Source organism: Megalobrama amblycephala, linkage group LG15, assembly GCF_018812025.1.
Source record: "Megalobrama amblycephala isolate DHTTF-2021 linkage group LG15, ASM1881202v1, whole genome shotgun sequence".
NCBI lineage: Eukaryota > Metazoa > Chordata > Actinopteri > Cypriniformes > Xenocyprididae > Megalobrama > Megalobrama amblycephala.
Window position 1 is genome coordinate 6,043,504 of NC_063058.1, and position 10,684 is coordinate 6,054,187.

Sequence of the window (10,684 nt, forward strand, 5' to 3'; positions counted from 1 at the left end):
GACGAGCCAATGCGCATGTGCAGTCCTATGCGCGAGTCTCAGGTTTCTATGGGAACCGGAGCTTCTGATGACAGCTGCAGTGACGCATTGACTTTATCGATCAGCGATTGGCTCTTTTTCTTAAAAGACGGGACGTATTCCGCCATATTGTGCGTCGCAGCTTCTCCCATTCATAAGTGAACTGTCTGGCCGCAATCAACCAATGACATTCAGCTCAGATATTTTTGAAGCTAAAAGAGTATTTTATAGACCTAGACTTTGCTTAAAATGCTCGGATGTGTCATAAGACTGAAGGCGATTTGAAGCACTTAACAACAGATTTGTTTGCAAATCTTGCTCTGAGTTTACCGTGTGTGTTTTATAAAGAGTTATTTTTCATAAAGAGTTTTATAATGTATAGTGTCAAGAGATGTATGTGTCTGTGGATTTGCTGTCTTGTTTGTTTGTACTGCTGGTTTATATATTTATGCTATTTTTCTAACTTTAGACAAATAACATCAGGTAACAATCGTGTTAATAGTAGTTGGCGAGTGCTTGACGTCGTATTTATTTTGTTCTCTGCATGTATTTAGATGTGTTAGAAACTTATTCCCTTTTCAGTTCGGAAAGGATTTTTTAGTAGTTTATGCTTGTAAACATAAGAAAATGTTTCCTTCATTTCTGAAAAAAAAAAAAAAAAAAAAGATGTGTGTTTGTTGTAAGTGCCTTTTCTCCTGGACCTTTTGCCTTTCCTGATAATCTCTGTGCTTTACTCTATCACAGCAGCCCAGCATTAAATTATGATCCAAAAATTAATAAAATAATAATAAAAAAAAACTCAAGTTGTGGTATTGTAGTCTACAGCAAGTCAGTAAGCCAGCCTGTAACCGGATTCGGGAAATTACATGTCATTAAAAGTGTAGTGTCATGGAATTAATTATATACTATTATAGTATTTATATTTTGAATTGTGCTTTTGTCATTTTTTATTCATTTTTAATATTTCTACTGTATATTTTTTTCATTTTAGTTTTAGTAATTTTAGTTCTTCAACATATTTCAGTTAGTTGTCAACATTTCTCATTTCAGTTTAAGTTTTTAATCTAATATTTGTTTTATATCAGCTTTATTTCAATAATGAAAAATATTTTCAGAAGTTTTACTTTTAGTTAACAATAACAATGCTGTGCCAGTGAGATTTTAAACAGAAGTTCAACACTGTTAGCCCGGATAAGTTGAATTTACTTAAAAAATTTGAGGAAACTGGTTGCCCTAAAAAAATTAAGTAATGATTAAGTAATGTGAACTTAATAATTCGAGTTCATTTAACTTAAAATGTTTTGTAATATTAATTACTTTGTAGTTATTACAACTAGTATATTTAAGTTCAATGTACTAAGCAAGTTAACTTGCCACCAATCAAAATTCATCCATGCCTCCCATCATGCATTGCTGCATGAATAAATTATGAGCTGAATTGTCTTAGTAATTTTCTTTATTCTCACTATTAAAATTTTGCTGTTTTTCTGTGACTTTTTAGTAGCTTGTTTTCTAATGTTCAGAGTTGATCAGAATATGTTGCTTGTCACCGTCGTTGAGATTCACAGGCTGATTCTTGATGTCTGTGTGTGCCTAAAATATATATATATATTTTTTTTGTGATAAGGACAACTTTAAAAAAAAAATTGTATTGTAGAAGTTGATCCTCCGCTGTAGAATCACAGTGCTGCTGTAATCAATAATGTAAATCTAACTCAGAGATTGGGCTCTAAATGAGTTTAGTGATTCAGATGAAATAATGATTATGTGAAAACATAACCAACATCACCTGATCATCTTTTAACTTTGCTTGTCTGGTTGGTTTTAATACAGTTAAAACTGCCCAAACAAAATCTAATATTAAAAAGTCAAGGGTCAAGAGCTCAACTAAAACAAACACTGACCCTCGATGATGGTAACTTAAAAATTGTGATTTTCTCCTTTGGTGAAAAACTATAAGGTAAATGTTAGGAAAAAATGTCTGTAGAACAGCCAAAACAAATGTTCCAACTGCTCATCAACAGCTCCTTGAATTCACACACATCACGACAAAATGGCGTCATTACCTGCCGCAAACCAGTGTGAAGGAGGCGTGGCCAGGAGAAAAACTTCATAATTTAAGTGCATTTAATTTACATTTATTAACACATTCAAATACACCCACAAATTAGTAGAATATACTTATATTTTATAAGTAATGCAACCAAACTTAAATATTTTAAGTATATTGTAATTATATTTTTTAAGTAAATATAAAATCCGGGCTAAGAGTGAATAAACAATACAAATTTGACCACTTTTTCCCAATGATAATAGATCCAAAAGAAGCTATAGCATCAATCCTTGCGGGTCACTGAGAATCACACAGACGGAAACAGAGTGTCTGAGTGCAGAAGATGACAACAATCTCTCCACCCTACTCAAAGACATAATAATGACAAATTTACATACAAAAGGCATTGTAATTTTTGTTTTATTATTAATAGTATTATTTAAAAGTTGTTAAAAGATTGATCATATTCTGAAAATTGTCATTAATAGCCTATTCAGTTTTGAAAATAATGGCTTTCAAATATATTAAATGACTGTAAATTTGCAGTTATCCAATTTTGGCCTTGAAAGTTAAAATAAGTGGTGCTTTGGTGCCATTTTATAATACACTATCACCAGCAGAGGGAGCACTAGAGTTATGTACACATGCTTTTACACAAAGGCCCAGTTTCACAGACAGGGCTTAGCCTAAACCAGGATTAGGCTTTAGTTCAATTAGGATATTTAAATGTAAGTATAATTTATAAATGTACACTAGAAAGAAACATTACTGGTGTGCATCTTAAGACAAAACAATGGCACTGACATATTTTAGTTAATTTAGTTAATATAGAAATACTATATTTTAGTATTAGCAGCTCAAACATGCATTTTAGTCTAGGACTAGCTTAAAGGGTTAGTTCACCCAAAAATGAAGAAATTCTGTCATTTATTACTCAAGACCTTCGTTAATCTTCGGAAAGCAAATAGAAATATTTTTGTTGAAATCCGATGGCTCCGTGAGGCCTGCATAGCCAGCAATGACATTTTTTCTCTCAAGATCCATAAAGGTACTAAAAACATATTTAAATCAGTTCATGTGAGTACAGTGGTTTAATTTGTGTTCTGAACAAGAATGAAGGTCTTACGGGTGTGGAACGGCATGAGTGTGAGTAATAAATGACATTATTTTCATTTTTGGGTGAACTAACCCTTTAAGCCTTGTCTGTGAAACCGGGGGCATGTCTTTGATGATTTTGCAGATGCTTCTAATGTAATCAAGCTTTGGTGAAATTCATGATATCTTCTTTAGATAGATGAATAAGCATACTTTAAAAAAAAAAAGAAAGAAAGAAAGAATATAGCTAATGCATACATTTTATAGTCATTTTCTAAATCTAAATCAGATGTAGCAAGACAACAAATGAGCTTCCTCATCTTCTCATTAAAAGAACACTCCACTTTTTTTGAAAATAGGCTCATTTTCCATCTCCCCTAGAGTTAAACAGTTGAGTTTTACCATTTTTGAATCCATTCAGCCGATCTCCGGGTCTGGCGGTACCACTTTTAGCATAGCTTAGCATAGTTAATTGAATCTGATTAGACCGTTAGCATCTCGCTCAAAAATGACCAAAGAGTTTCAATATTTTTCCCATTTAAAACTTGACTCTTCTGTAGTTACATCGTGTACTAAGACTGACGGAAAATGAAAAGGTGCGATTTTCTAGGCCGATATGGCTAGGAACTATACTCTCATTCCGGCGTAACAATCAAGGAACTTTGCTGCCGTACCATGGGTGCAGCAGGCGCAATGATATTACGCATATTGATATTACGATATTATGATATTATTTTCAAAAAAAGTGGAGTGTTCCTTTAAAGGGATAGTTCACCCAAAAATGAAAATTATCCCATAATTTACTCACCCTCTAGCCATCCTAGGTGACCATCTTCTTTCAGACGAACACAATCGGAGATATATTTAAAAAATATCCTTATTCCTCCAAGGTTTATAATGGTTGTGAATGGGGGGCCGCTTTTTGAAGCCAAAAATAATGGCTTCCCTTTAAAAAAATAGCGTTTTAGACTTCTAATCCGTGACCGGTGATTTGTTTTGCTCTATCCTCTGCGCCTCCGCGTTCGTCATTACGTTGTGCGTCAGATCACAGGATACTCTTCCGCCACTAATCGACTTGTGCATTCTGCGTACGGTCATCCGCCGGAAGCTAGTTATTTGAATTCATAAAGTTTTAAATATGGATATTTTTCTTACAAAAACACATCGCTTCACTTCAGAAGGCCTTTATTAACCCAGTGACTGGAGTCGTACAGATTACTTTTTTTTTTTATGGATGGATGCATTATTTTTGATTTCAAAACGTGACCCCCCCCCCATTCACAACCATTATAAACCTTGGAGGACTAAGGATATTTTTAATATATCTCTGATTGTGTTCGTCTAAAAGAAATTAGTCATATACACCTAGGATGGCTTGAGGGTGAGTAAATCATGGGATAATTCTCATTTTTGGGTGAACTATCCCTGACTGAAAAGGGGAAAAAACACATTGTTCAAGTGGTGCTTTTAAAAATAACATACAATGTGAAAATCCGTAATCTGCTAGTTAAAAGTTGACAATAGACTTGGGCAGGATATGCTCATGTGTTTTATGCCCCAAATAGGGCAGAAGGGTGGACTGATGTCACATGATGTGTCACCAACAAACTTCAAAGGCATGTGAAGCAGACATAAAGAGTCTGCCCTGCCAATGGGCTCAAATACCACAGGGTTATAATATCTAGAGCACACTAAAGTGATAATACAAATCACACAATAACCAGCAGTGAGCTGGAGCCAGACAACCTTAATCATCTTACATGATTCAGCATTACTCATAAACCTACTGTATGAATTTAATATCGAAAGTCTACTCAACGTCTGAGAAGAAATAAACAAGAATGTTTTCCAATCACCAGCTTTTCTTAAAACTGTAATCTTGTGTTGCCTTGTTCAGTGTTTTATACTGTATTCAAGATTTCACACTTGAGTTCTTATTTCAACATGTATAAGGTTAATAACAGCACGCGACGTGTTTTAACTTCTGTCTATGTAGATGTAGCGAAATAAATTGATTAATTAATCAATTTAGCCTTTCATACCTCCAGTTTACGCGTTTACAGCCACCGTTCGACATATTTAACCGTTTTCCTCAAGCGAACACGGCGTTTTAAAGTTTCTGCGACTGTACAAATCTCATGAATATTTAATGAGGAATGCATTAAGACTTTTGATTGGTTGTTGCAGATAATAATCATCAGTGGGTTAGTCTGACTCTGAGCAATCAATCGTAAACAAGCCTCATGTACATCTGCGGTTTCTTTTATTTTTTATTTATTTTTTTTGTAAAATTATAATTAAAACTTACAAATAAATAAAACATATTTATTTATTTAAACTAAATACGAATATGCTTAAAATACAGATGAAACATCACCCAGGGTGAAAATTGTCCTTAGCCTGGCTTAAAAAAAAAAATGTAAACCCAAGTTAAGTGCAAACGCTTAGAAAAGAAGCAAGATGCACATGGGCAGCATTCATCCATAAACATCTGATATTGTACTTATATGGAATTATTTGCTTTGTTGTCATGCTTACTGTATATGGAGTCATCCAGGGAGAATTTATGCAGTCTCTTATTATAAGTGATTAAACATCAAGACACTGTCTAATGGAGGAATACAATGGCTGGGGGACACCTGTGTTGATTCGACCTCCATCATCATCTTTGTGGAAATGATTCAGAGCTTCTGGGAAATGTGTGTGAGTCTCTCTCAGCACTTCTGCTTTGAGTTTCAATGAAAGACAGAGGCCGTGAGTCAGTGTGTGATCTCACCGTCTGAAATATGACCACACGCTGCTCTCATGCGGCTCATTCAGCATCTCAAATACTGCTTCATAACAGCCTGTGATGCTTATGTTGTTGCAAGTTGATCATCCAGTGGCTCCAAATAGGATCCCATTGGATTGGATTAAACTATAAAAGCATAACCACAGGTTAAACAGTTAAGTCATAAAGCACACAATATGCATGTAAAAATGCGTAAATAAAACCCGTGCATGGGTCATTCTTACTACATTGCATATGTCTTTGTACCATTAAAAAGTCTGGGATCAGTACGATTTTTTTATGTTTTTGAAAGAAATCTCTTCTGCTCATCAACACTCTAAAACTCTAAAAAAATATTGGGTTATTTTGTCTACCAAAGTTCTGGGACATGTTTTTTTTGTTTTATTTATTTATTTATTTATTGGTATTTTTCCAGTATTCAGGTAGTTTTTGTGTTACCTAGATCCCGGATCAGAAATAACAACCCAGTGTTTGGGTAGTTTTTGTGTTACAAGGATCCTGGGTCAGACGTAACAACCCAGTGTTTGGGTAGTTTTTGTGTTACCTAGATCCCGGATCAGACATAACAACCCAGTGTTTGGGTAGTTTTTGTGTTACAAGGATCCTGGGTCAGACGTAACAACCCAGTGTTTGGGTAGTTTTTGTGTTACAAGGATCCTGGGTCAGACGTAACAACCCAGTGTTTGGGTAGTTTTTGTGTTACAAGGATCCTGGGTCAGACATAACAACCCAGTGTTTGGGTAGTTTTTGTGTTAACCAGCTCCTGGGTCAGACGTAACAACCCAGTGTTTGGGTAGTTTTTGTGTTAACCAGTTCCTGGGTCAGACGTAACAACCCAGTGTTTGGGTAGTTTTTGTGTTACCTAGATCCCGGATCAGACATAACAACCCAGTGTTTGGGTAGTTTTTGTGTTACAAGGATCCTGGGTCAGACGTAACAACCCAGTGTTTGGGTAGTTTTTGTGTTACAAGGATCCTGGGTCAGACGTAACAACCCAGTGTTTGGGTAGTTTTTGTGTTACCTAGATCCCGGATCAGACATAACAACCCAGTGTTTGGGTAGTTTTTGTGTTACAAGGATCCTGGGTCAGACGTAACAACCCAGTGTTTGGGTAGTTTTTGTGTTACAAGGATCCTGGGTCAGACGTAACAACCCAGTGTTTGGGTAGTTTTTGTGTTACAAGGATCCTGGGTCAGACATAACAACCCAGTGTTTGGGTAGTTTTTGTGTTAACCAGCTCCTGGGTCAGACGTAACAACCCAGTGTTTGGGTAGTTTTTGTGTTAACCAGTTCCTGGGTCAGACGTAACAACCCAGTGTTTGGGTAGTTTTTGTGTTACAAGGATCCTGGGTCAGACGTAACAACCCAGTGTTTGGGTAGTTTTTGTGTTACAAGGATCCTGGGTCAGACGTAACAACCCAGTGTTTGGGTAGTTTTTGTGTTACAAGGATCCTGGGTCAGACGTAACAACCCAGTGTTTGGGTAGTTTTTGTGTTAACACTCTGAGGTCTGAAGGTATCGCCGGCGATACCACCGTGGTTTTTTCTTATCAGTGTGAAAGAGACTCAAAATACTCCGTCAATGTTGCACATACAATTAAGAGTTATACACCATTTTAATCTGTGGAATATCTTCTTTCATTTGTGTACACTCAGAGTAAAAACAAAATGTTGTGCTCTTTGTAAAATAAAGAAAACTAACATGATGCATGATCTCTCCTCTCCCTCTGAACGAAGTCCAATCTGATAGTTCTTAGAAAATGAACTGTAACTTAGTGAATACTAATGACAAAAAAATTACACTTATGTCTAAAAAAACGTTAAGATGTCAGGTTTTAAAATATGTAAGTCAAATCGAAAACAAACCTTCTGTGTTTATGTAATCTGTATGAAAAGAGAGCCATGTCAGAAGTCTGTGATTCAGCTCATTATCTGCTAATGCGGCCACGCCCACGGAGCCAGCGCTATTCAGACGCAAATTCAGAGGCAATACATGCATTCATCATCTCAATCGTGTATTTATTGTCTTCAAAAGTGTTTTGAATAGCCATATTTAGCGATCTCTTGCCTCTGTTAGTTCCTTGATTGTCACATGATATTCCTCTTCTTTTACTGAGGCATTTGTGGACAAAAGGGGCAGAGCGCCCTCCGGCTGCAAGTATGAATGATGAAAACACAGTATCCAGCACTCATAGTAATGACAATAAATATAGAATAATAAATATTATCTCTGTATAGAAAATTGATATAAACATATGAGAATCCATAAATATTTCTCCAAATGTGTATGCTTTTAAGCATATTAAGAAATTATGGTCAATATAAGATTTTAAGAGTCAAAATGTGAAGCTTGAGTCTTAGATCTTTTTAATGAGGTATAGTTTGTCAACTGCACATCAACATTTAGGCTCTATAATATAACAAATATAGTAGCCTATATGAAATGCCCTAGAGGTAGAATGTTCAGACGCTTTGCATCACAGAAATACATTATATTTGAAAGTATATTAAAATAGAAAACCATTATTTGCTTAGAGACTTGAGACTTCTTTTAAAAACATTATAATGGCAATATAATGTGTTCAATCTTTTGTCTGGTACTGTAATTTAACATAGGCCTATACAAAATTTTCTTCATATCATGTGCAATAATACGTGCATGCATGAGATCACAAAAATCATGTTTTTTTTGTCCTGAGTGGACTTTAATCCTGTTATCACTATGATCACAGAGGGTTTTTTCACAGCCTACCTGACTGAAAGGCCTCATTAATATGCAAGTCATTTCAGGTCATGTATTCAATTCTTTTGTCTTCTCAGGTGAGAATCACCCATTATACATGAGGATTCCCGCCTCCTCGCATACTGTGTTTCTTGACCAAAAGTGTCTTAGAAAATTTAAATCTCTCTATTGTTTTATATGAAGGAGTAGGAAGGATAATTTTTACTTCATTCTGAAGCAAAAACTCTAGTCTACAACCTCCAATACCCAGAATCCTTGTGAACACAGATTTAATATACTTTTTTTGGCCTTATTTCAGTGACTTAAGTTTTTTGTTTTTTCAATAACCACGCATAAACGTTATTCCTTCAAAAACACAAACATGTACATACATGTTCCTCACATATTATTGTAGCCTAGTTTGTGCTGAATACAGTGTAATGACACTTTTTCCATTAATATGTTTATGAACAACTGAAAAAAGCACAAATGTCAGGGCATGTCTAAACTTCTCCAGGGCCCCAAAAATCCTCAGACCCCTGAGGGTTAACCAGCTCCTGGGTCAGACGTAACAACCCAGTGTTTGGGTAGTTTTTGTGTTAACGAGCTCCTGGGTCAGACGTAACAACTCAGTGTTTGGGTAGTTTTGTGTTACAAGGATCCTGGGTCAGACGTAACAACCCAGTGTTTGGGTAGTTTTTGTGTTACAAGGATCCTGGGTCAGACGTAACAACCCAGTGTTTGGGTAGTTTTTGTGTTACAAGGATCCTGGGTCAGACATAACAACCCAGTGTTTGGGTAGTTTTTGTGTTACAAGGATCCTGGGTCAGACGTAACAACCCAGTGTTTGGGTAGTTTTTGTGTTACAAGGATCCTGGGTCAGACATAACAACCCAGTGTTTGGGTAGTTTTTGTGTTAACCAGCTCCTGGGTCAGACGTAACAACCCAGTGTTTGGGTAGTTTTTGTGTTAACCAGTTCCTGGGTCAGACGTAACAACCCAGTGTTTGGGTAGTTTTTGTGTTACAAGGATCCTGGGTCAGACGTAACAATCCAGTGTTTGGGTAGTTTTTGTGTTACAAGGATCCTGGGTCAGACGTAACAACCCCGTGTTTGGGTAGTTTTTGTGTTACAAGGATCCTGGGTCAGACATAACAACCCAGTGTTTGGGTAGTTTTTGTGTTAACCAGCTCCTGGGTCAGACGTAACAACCCAGTGTTTGGGTAGTTTTTGTGTTAACGAGCTCCTGGGTCAGACGTAACAACTCAGTGTTTGGGTAGTTTTGTGTTACAAGGATCCTGGGTCAGACGTAACAACTCAGTGTTTGGGTAGTTTTTGTGTTAACCAGCTCCTGGGTCAGACGTAACAACCCAGTGTTTGGGTAGTTTTTGTGTTACAAGGATCCTGGGTCAGACGTAACAACCCAGTGTTTGGGTAGTTTTTGTGTTACAAGGATCCTGGGTCAGACGTAACAACCCAGTGTTTGGGTAGTTTTTGTGTTAACCAGCTCCTGGGTCAGACGTAACAACTCAGTGTTTGGGTAGTTTTTGTGTTAACCAGCTCCTGGGTCAGACGTAACAACTCAGTGTTTGGGTAGTTTTTGTGTTACAAGGATCCTGGGTCAGACGTAACAACTCAGTGTTTGGGTAGTTTTTGTGTTAACCAGCTCCTGGGTCAGACGTAACAACCCAGTGTTTGGGTAGTTTTTGTGTTAACCAGCTCCTGGGTCAGACGTAACAACTCAGTGTTTGGGTAGTTTTTTTGTTACAAGGATCCTGGGTCAGACGTAACAACCCAGTGTTTGGGTAGTTTTTGTGTTAACCAGCTCCTGGGTCAGACGTAACAACTCAGTGTTTGGGTAGTTTTTGTGTTACAAGGATCCTGGGTCAGACATAACAACCCAGTGTTTGGGTAGTTTTTGTGTTACAAGGATCCTGGGTCAGACGTAACAACCCAGTGTTTGGGTAGTTTTTGTGTTAACCAGCTCCTGGGTCAGACGTAACAACT